This window comes from Vipera ursinii (genome assembly GCF_947247035.1).
Source record: "Vipera ursinii genome assembly, chromosome: 4".
NCBI lineage: Eukaryota > Metazoa > Chordata > Lepidosauria > Squamata > Viperidae > Vipera > Vipera ursinii.
The window spans coordinates 60,387,194-60,397,693 of record NC_139514.1 but is presented as its reverse complement, the minus strand read 5'-3'; positions in this window follow the sequence as shown (position 1 = coordinate 60,397,693).

Below are 10,500 nucleotides of genomic sequence, written 5' to 3'. Positions count from 1 at the left end.
TGCCATTTAGGTTTCTGTGGTGATTAAATAGAAGCAGCATAATTACATTCTCAAGGTAGGCAAAAAGGACTTTGTAGAAAAATATAGCCAACTGATTCAATTTCTCGTGTAAGACAAAAGCAAAAGTGAATTCAGAATAAATAAAAGATTGGAAATAGAGGGATCAAACATAATAGTGTATAGAGAAAAGGAAGATAGTTCCATAATATTCTTTCAATTTAGGCAACTGAGTCTTATTAAATCAGATATTGAACAGAGAAATAAAATATTACTAATATTGGTACCAATAATTGATATTGCAAGGTTGATGCCAATTACTGATATGCAAGCAGGCTTAAAAACTCTACTTTTTAAGTTTTTATTAAATTTGTACTGAGCCTCAGGACTGAAAAAGATCTGTTTATATCCCATTAAGAAAGGCAATGCCAGAAACTGCTCCAACTATCACAAAATTGCATTGATTTCTTTTCTGTTAAAAATCATTAAACAGAGCTACAGAATGTCATCAATCAAGAGTTATCTGATGTACAAGCTGACTTTATACAGGGGCATAGCACTTGAGATCACATTGCCAATATTAGATGGATTATGAAAAAGGCATGTGAATATCAAAAGGATCTATATATGTGTTTTATCAATTACAAAAAGCTTTTGACTGTGTAGAACCTAATAAGCTATGGGCAGCTTTGCATGATTTTGGTGGTCCTACCAGACTCATCAGATCACTGTACATCAGACTCATCAGATCACTGTACATTGACCAGGAGGCAACAGTGAGAACATTTTATGGTGAGACAGATTAGTTCAGGATCAGTAATGGAGTTAGAGAGGGATGTATTTTATCACCATTTTTGTTCAATCTGTATACAGAAATTATCATATGGAAATTAAATCTGTAACTGCTTGATGTTGCAGTGAAATTTGGGGGGAGAACCGTAAATAGTTTGAAGTATGCAGATGATATAACACTATGGGCTGAAAATATGGAAAATGATCAAGGAAAATCAAAGATGGAAGAGTAAAATAGGATTGAGTCATAATATCAGGAAAACAAAGATAATGACTACAGTTGCAGATGGACATGAAATGTTTAAAATCAACAAGAAAGAAATTGAATTAGTTTGAGAATTTATACAGAGAAATAAATACAAAACGCAGGCTAGTTAGAGCAATAGTCTTCCCTATAATGATGTATGGGTATAAGAGTTGGATATTAAGAACAGCTGATCAAAGAATTAACACTTTTGAGCTGCATTCATATGCATGATATATTCCATTATAATGGATAGCCAGAATAAATAATAGAGAGGTGCTGAATCATATAAACACAGACACATCACTAGAAGCCCAAATCATAGGACTATGTCTGATTTATTTTTATTTATTTTATTACATTTATATCCCACCCTTCTCCGAAGACTCAGGGCGGCTTACAAGCTTAGCAGTAGCCTTCATTTACTTTGCCATGTCATGCCAATTCATTGGAGAAGTCAACGATATTAGGAATGGTTAGTGAAACAAGGAGAAGGGGCAAGCAAAGAATAAGCTAGCTTGATAACATCAAAACTGATACAAAGATGAACATCCAACAAATGGAAGAAGCTGTGCTTAACAAGGTAGCATGGAGAGAACTTGGCTATAAAGTCATCAAGAGTAGAACATGACTGAATGGTTAAAACAACAACAATTGAAGAAGACTTACTGAAGTCAATAAAGACTTCAAAAGAAAGCACTAATGAGGTATGTTTTTTAAGGTTTGGTATATATTACTTTTTACACCAAAAGCTGCATGGATAGAGACAGATACTTTTATTTAACCTTAGTTTTCTTCCTAACTTTCTATTTCTTCTTGACTATTTTAATCTGTTTCCTTATTTTATTTTATGCTATCCTAATTTTAAGAGCAAAGTAGGAAACTAGCCTATTCTTAGCAAATTATTTCAGAAGTAAAACAAACCAGAAAATATTAGAAATCTTTAAAGGGATTTTTTGTGTGTGGAGGGAGGTGTGAAGAAGTGTTACATAAGAGTTATTTTTATGTCAGATCTTAACAGGTATTGGTAATAATAGCAATTATAATCTTGCATTCATCAGTAATTTATTCTTAACAAGTCATTAGTACTTCACTCTGATACATTTACATTTTTTCACTGAAATCATTAAACAGTAAAGCAGTTACAATCTCTTGTAACTGTGAACATTAGAATAGAAAAGTAATAGGTTATCAAGGTTATTGAAGAATACATATTATAACCCCAGGCATCTGCATTAAACAATGTTTTTATGCAGTGCCAAACTCTGCTAGCTGAAAACTCTAACTTCACAGACTCTAGATTTTATTACAAATAACTTGTATTAATGCAAATTAGAAGTTCTTGGGATCTGAAACTTCCGTGCTAGCAAATAGTATTGTTACAAATACATGAAGCTTACTGCAATTTGAAGTAAGACTGTTTGTCTTGCAAGAATTTTGAAATCTTGAAATCTCAGGAACCTACTCAGTGAACCAAAGGAACTAGTTTTGAATACCATCACTGCAGTCTATCAATGACCTTTGCTTATGCTTTGCATCTCTTATGTCTTACAAAGATGCTTGGTCATCATAAAAGCATCCTAATCTGGGATTTTCCTGTTTATTTTATCATGTCCCCCATTTATTTTACCATGTTACCATATGCAAACTGTTTGTGTCATTCCAAACTGTTTGAATGTGATTTAGAGATATTATTAGGATGGTACAAAAACAGTAAATATAAACGCAAAGCACTGAACTCCAGCGAAACTCAGCATTAGCTTCAAAATGATTGATCTAATAATATGAAACTTTAATGAAAGAACTCTCTTAAATATAAATTAGCAAGGAATAGTTAGCTCAAGCAAACATTTAGGTTCAATTACAAACATGTAATTGCATGCAATACCAGTGTATAAAGTTGTTCTTTGTACAAGATTGTCGAACTAGAAATACAAAGCAAAAATAAATTTTTCCAATAGCGGGCAAAAAAGGAATCAATAATGTCATGTGAACTGGATGGCTGGCTAACTGGATGATATTCAGGCATGTTCCTTGGATCTGTCATTGAATTGATTTTAAACGTACCGTGACTTTGAATTTTCTGGCTGAATATGGAATGTAGAGGAATGAGAATTTTATTGCATCTGAATTTTATATGATTTTTATTATATGATTTTTATTTTCATGTCCCCAAACATTTAAGAAAGCCAGAATACGTGCTTGCACAGAAGTGCAGTTTTATGAGTTAATAAAAATAAAAGATAAAACACCTGTTACTAAGAAACGCATTATATTGGTTGAATGGGGAAAAGATTGAAATCCTTGGAAAATATGCACATAGAATAAAATTGCAGAAATTCTAGCTGTAGAAATATACACAAAAATCTATTTGAACTGCCTTGGAAATGTTTGTATGAAATTTAAAAAACCCTGAAAATTAAACCAGTTGAATTTGAGAGATTTGTCATTGACTAAGCATTGAGCCTCATTCTTCCACACATATGTTCTTCCACAGAGCAATTATCTGCATTCTATCTAGTCAGCTGACGAATGAAACTTTTTTTTAAAAAAAAAGGAAATCTAAACAGTAAAGGAAAACAGAAACAAACGGATCCTAATGCTGTGGTATCCTCCAAAGAAATATTTTCATTCCTAGTCCTAAACTACAACTTGTTCTTCCCCCAAAACAGTGCAAAATATATAATTACATGGAGTCAGGAATCAGATATTATAAGGGGAAAGACATAAATTATTACCAATATAACAAATTTCTTCTAACAAGTTTAAGAACTCAGTTTAAAAGGATTAGCAGCTGATTTAATACCCAAACTAAAGAACCAATAATTGCTTTAGTAACTGAATTACAAATATTGATATTTACTTATAACAAGACAGAAAATAATGCATTAGTTGTAAGCATCATTTCACTGAACTTACATTAACAATGTTGAAGTGGGAATAATATTTTTAAATTAAAGAACCAAACCAATAATTTAAAAGGCTAATAAAGGAGAGATGAAATTAGAAAACAGACTCCCTAACATTGCCGGATAGCAAAATGAAAATACCTGATGAAAGCAATGGTTTCCAGTGAAGAAGAACTTAAAATGCTACATTCTTGTACTTTTAAGAAAAAAATATCCATCATCCAGTGGTGGGATTCAAATATGTGAACAACCAGTTCTCTGTGTGGATGCTGCTTCCCGAAGTCCATTCTGGGCCTGGACAACAAAAAATTAGCTACCGGTTCTGCCAAAGTGGTCCGAACCAGCTGAATCTCACCACTGTTTTAGTAAAATAATCTGTTTGTCAAAAACAATTAAATCAGTATTATGAATTATTGAGTTAATATACAATGAGAGCCATTGTATATTATTTTGCCCTCTGAATCCTTAATCATATAGATGCTGATTCACTAGAAAGCTATTCCCATTCCCCTTTTTGATCCTAATAATCTAGCTTTGCACAATTTTATACATCTTCAGTATCAAGTATCTAAAAATGAACAAGTGTATCAGATTTTAGACTACCTTGTGTAAATATCCAAAAATTTCTGCCCAAATAATTTCATAGATTATTAGACTGCAATTATTTTCTTTCTCCATGAAGCATTTTGTCCATAAATAGGGGCCTTAAAGGCATTCCATTCAATTAATAATCCCAGAATTTACTTATTTATACTTTTTTTAAAAAAATGTCTCAAAATCCCATTCCATCTGCCTTACAATGTCATACTGTATTATATACCATCTTAAATTCATAGAATGGATTTTCCTAACCAGAACATGGCTATATACAAAACATTCAGACATTTATTGCAGTTAGCTACCCAATCAACTAAAATCAGGGTATTGAAATATAATCAATTTTGGGGATAAAATAAGTTTTGTTTGAGTAATAAAGAAAATGCAATATAGGAAGAAACCATTGGCCACAGTTATGGGTAGTTCCTGATATGGAGTTAATTGTACAACTAATAAAAGAATATGAAAAAGAACTGAAGTAGGTTGGGATAAACATGCTTTTGAAATAACTAAATACTTGGCAGGTTTATCTGAACAGATATATAAATAATATAATGAAATATCAAGGCAAATTAGAAATGTAGGTTGCCAGCAAAGCTTAAGACTAGCTACAAATAATAATTTAGAAGAGTGTTTCTCAACCACAACAACTTTAAGATAGGAATACTTCAGTTCCCAGAATTCCCCAGCCAACATGCTGATTGGGGTTGAAGTCCTCTCATTTTAAATTTGCTAAGGTAGAGAAACATTGATTTAAAGCAGGGGTGTCAAACTGCAGGCCTGCAGGCCGGATGCGTCATGTGGAAGCCGCGCCCACCCCATTGCCGGCAATGGCAAAACTGTCCCAATACGTTGTGCAACGTCATGTGACGTTGCAAGTTTTACAGGTCTAATCTAGAGATAAGCAAGGCTCAAAATAATATTTCTGAAATTAAGCCTGAGTTGGCAGGTACACAGGAAAAACACTCTAAGGATTAAGGAGCATAGGAGAAAATTGAATGACTGATTTGATTACTTATCTTATTTCTAAGATTAACAACCTGAGGTCTAATTTAAATCTACAGATAAAGATAGTACTTACAAGTTTATTCTGCTAGGTATACTTGGAAGCCTATAGATATCTTGATTAGGTTTGTTCATTCAAATATGAAATACAATATTCTAAGAAAATCATATGAACTAGAGGAGATTAAATAAAATGGTGAAAGAGTGCTCTTATTCCAAGACTTTAGCATGGCTACATTGCAGCAAAGAAAGGAATTTAGATCACTGACAATAAAACTTATGCATGCTGAGATTTGTTACAAGTGAGGATGTCCTTTCAAGGTAATTATTTTCATACCACAAGAAAGAAAAGTTATTTCAAATTTGACTGAGATGAGCAGCTTGCTGGCATAGTTCTCTAACAAAGGGTGAAGGAAGAAATCTATAATTTGTCCTTGGAACTGTAGAAAGTAGATTCAAGATAAGAAAGCAGTATTGCACCAAGTTGCAGAGAAGAGGAAAAGGTACTGAGTATATTAATTCTTTTTTAGCCTTTTGATTTAGAGGAAAGGGGAAAAAGAGATACATGAGGGGGAAATAAGTAAAATAATAATGTAAACTGGGTAAAAATTCCCAGGAAATGGAATCTTACAAGCCCATGTCACATCAGAATAGGATAGGATAGGATAGGATAGGATAGGATAGGATAGGATAGGATAGGATAGGATAGGATAGGATAGGATAGGATAGGATAGGACAGGGACAGGGACAGGGACAGGGACAGGGACAGGGACAGGGATAGGATAGACAGAGTTGGAAGGGACTTTGAAGGTAACAACAATGACAACAACAACAACAACAACAACAACAACAACAACAACAATAATAATAATAATAATAATAATAATAATAATAATAATAATACAGTTGGAAGGGACCTTGGAGGTCTTCTAGTCTAACCCCTTGCTCAGGTAAGAAACCCTATACCATTTCAGACAAATGGTTGCCAATTCTCTTCTTAAAAACTGTTGGAGCATTCACAACTTCTGGAATCAAGTTGTTCCACTGGTTAATTGTTCTAACTGTCAGGAAGTTTCTCCTTAGTTCTAGTTTGCTTCTCTCCTTGATTTGTTTCCATCCGTTGCTTCTTGTCCTGCACTCAGGCGCTTTGGAGAATAGCTTGACTCCCTCTTCTTTGTGGCAGCCCCTGAGATATTGGAACACTGCTATCATGTCCCCCCTCGCCCTTCTCTTCATTAAACCAGACATACCCAATTCCAGCAATCGTTCTTTATATGTTTTAGCCTTCAGTCCTCTAACATGAACTATGTTCTATACTAAATTGTTAGCTAATCATCTAAAAATAGTAATCACTAAAATAATCCAAGTAGCACCTCCAAAGCAACTGAAAGCAGGACAAGAAGTAACGGATGGAAACTAGTCAAGGAGAGAAGCAACCTAGAACTAAGGAGAAACTTCCTGACAGTTAGAACAATTAACCAGTGGAACAACCTGCCTCCAGAAGTTGTGAATGCTCCAACACTGGAAGTTTTTAAGAAGAGACTGGCCAGCCATTTGTCTGAAATGGTATAGGGTTCCTGCCTGAGCAGGGGGTTGGACTAGATGACCTCCAAGGTCCCTTCCAACTTCTACTTCTTCTTCTTCTTCTTCTTCTTCTTCTTCTTCTTCTTCTTCTTATTATTATTATTATTATTATTATTATTATTATTATTATTATTATTATTATAGATCAATCTGACATTATTCCTAATTGAATTATATCTACACCTATCAGTAAACTATTAAATATTATACAAATTGATAACATTAATAATATTTCACTAGCCATATAGTCCTTAAATATATCTAAAACACTTGATTCTGCAAAACTATACTTCTTAATTTCACTGTAGGGCTCACTTTTGCAAGATGATTGAGCAGGAAAAGAAGCAATGGATGGAAACTAATCAAGGAGAGAAGCAACCAATTTCCTGACAGTTAGAACAATTAATCAGTGGAACAACCTGCCTCCAGAAGTTGTGAATGCTCCAACACTGGAAGTTTTTAAAAAGAGACTGGACAGCTGTTTGTCCAAAATGGCATAGGGTTTCCTGCCTGAGCAGGGGGTTGGACTAGAAGACCTTCAAAGTACCTTCCAATTCTTCTTCTTTTATTATTATTATTATTATTATTATTATTATTATTATTATTATTATTATTAATTATTATTATTATTATTATTATTATTATTATTATTATTATTATTATTATTATTATTATTGACAACTAAAGCTCAGATAAGACTTAACAGTCATGATTCAGATTATATTACAATGTTACACTGTCCAGAATTAGTATGGAGCTACCGTGTTTCCCCAAAAGTAAGACTTAACCCAAAAATAAGCCCTAGTTTAATTTTTGGGGGTGGCCAGAATGAGGCCTACCTCAAAATAAGCCCTAGTTTTGAGGCAAGGTACAAAGCTAAAAATCAAGCTAGGGTGAGATTGTGGGGGTGGAGCTGCCCCATGCACCCCACATCCACTTACCAGGCATCTCATGAATCGACTCCTGCCTCTCCTTGCCAGCCCATTTCTTCTATAATGTCCGCCAGAAAGGCTTGTGCAGCCAAGAACTGATCTATGGATTGAATCCATGGCTCTGTTCTCAGTTGCAGAGGCCATCCAGAAGGCCTCTGGTAGCAAAATGCAGGCCAGAGCTCTATTCTCTGGTGCAGAGGCATTTCCTTCAGCCACAGAAGAAGTGGGCTGACTGGGCAGGGCTGTCGGTGCAGCCACCGTGCAGTGAGTGGAAAACACACTCCCCCAAAATAAGAACTGGTGCCTCTTTTGGAGGCAGAAAATTAATAATAATAATAATAATAATAATAATAATAATAATAATAATAATAATAATAATAATAATAATAATAATAATAATACCAGGTCTTACTTTCGGGAAAACACGGTACATAGTGCTTAAATTGAAAAAAAAATATTAAATTGAATTAGTACATGTATATGAGGAAAAAGGGACGCAGTGGCTCAGTGGGTTAGGACGCTGAGCTTGTCGATCAGAAGGTCGGCAGTTTGGCGGGTCGAATCCCGAGTGCCGCGTAACAGAGTGAGCGCCTGTTACTCGTCCCAGCTTCTGCCAACCTAGCAGTTCGAAAGCACGTAAAAATGCAAGTAGAAAAATAAGGACCACTACGGTGGGAAGGTAACAGCGTTCCGTGCGCCTTTGGCGTCTAGTCATGCCGGCCACATGACCACGAAGACGTCCTTGGACAAGCGCTGGCTCTTCGGCTTTGAAACGGAGATGAGCACCGGCCCCTAGAGTCGGAAACGACTAGCACGCATGTGTGGGGGAACCTTTACCTTTACCTTACCTATATGAGGAAAAGGAATAAAATAGTAATTCCTCTGCTTCTCCATCACTCATTCAATTGTCACTTGTACTGATGCTTTACTTCTAGGCAGGATGGGAAAACAAAGTAAACAAGATTTGTAGATCAGCCACTTAAGCTCACAATATCACTGAAATCCAGTGGCAAACCAACTATGTAATGTTCTGCTTTTTATTTATTTTAAACATTAAATATGCATAAAGAAAGGGACCTTAGTTACTGAATCCAATCATTGAGGTAGTGTTACATATTCCTTTGGGAAATATTAATTTGTCCTACCTGGAAAAATGTTTTTTTTTCTTTTTATAAAATCCAGAATTATAGCTTCAAAAATAATTTTAAGATAATAACAGGTAAGAGTGAACAATTTTATGCAATACATTTTCATTTATTTCACTCCAGTGCAAAACATGAATGTTTTAAATTGGGTTTATTTTATTTTTCCAGGTAAGAAAACACAATCGTATCCAATTAACAAATAATGCAGTGGGGACACAACATGGCACCCTTACAGAGGGTGCAAACTAGTGCAGCTGCAATAAATTCAAGTATAGTAAACAATGTGGTGAAACAAATATAATCCATCTGCACTCCCAACCCAGAAAAATGTCAGTGTCCTCCATGCTATCATTTCTGGCAGAATTGTAAATGTGCTCCAATCTCCATTAAGAAACCATAGAAGAAAATTATATGGTTAGAAGAAAATTCAAGTCAAGCCAGAATAAAAGTTCCAAATTATCCCATTTTCCTTGGATACAAGTATGCTGCAAGTATGTCTTATTGGAAATCAGGTTCAAAGCTTGACATTTAACTAGGCTCTTGGCTTTCATGTGGTGATGTTTTGTTGACTCATTTCTGATTATTAATTTCATGAAAGATGGGACAAGACTTAAAAGGCAAAACAGTAGTTATTTTAAATTAATAATCCCGTTGTTGCCGGTTGAGTACTTTATCCCTACTGACCAATAAAATTGTTAAAATGTGTTAATTTGCTATGCTGTCAGATACTTTGCAAATAAATACAAAGTTAAAATTGTGCAGACTTATTTAGATGCTGAAACAGAAGAGTACACCTCTATGGAATTGCTATGGAACTATACATCTAAGTTTATATATAGATCACGACTGGTGATTAGAAATGAATTAAAGAAATAGATAATAAGTTTTGAAGCTTACAATCATTTGGTGCACATAGCTGGCAAAGCCTGGCTGATCTTGATCAGTTCCCCAAATTTAAGAAAGATCTATGGAAAGCTACAAAGAACTGACACTGGATGGAACCAATGGAGGAGCTGGCACCTGGGTCTGACGAAAGCTGGGAAGTATGGAAATCATTGAATAGACTGTGCACAGGTACAACAAGATCCAGAGACACTCTGAACAAATGGGGCTATCCGGATGCTTCTGCTCTTTGCAATTGTGATGACATGCAGACAACAATACATATGTCTACCTGCCCTTTGTGCCCTGATCAGTGTACACTTGAGGATCTCATCGCGACACAATGCAATTAATGTTGCTACATTCTGGGCAAGATCTGTTTAATTTGTACATATTTTAATCTTGTATTTTAT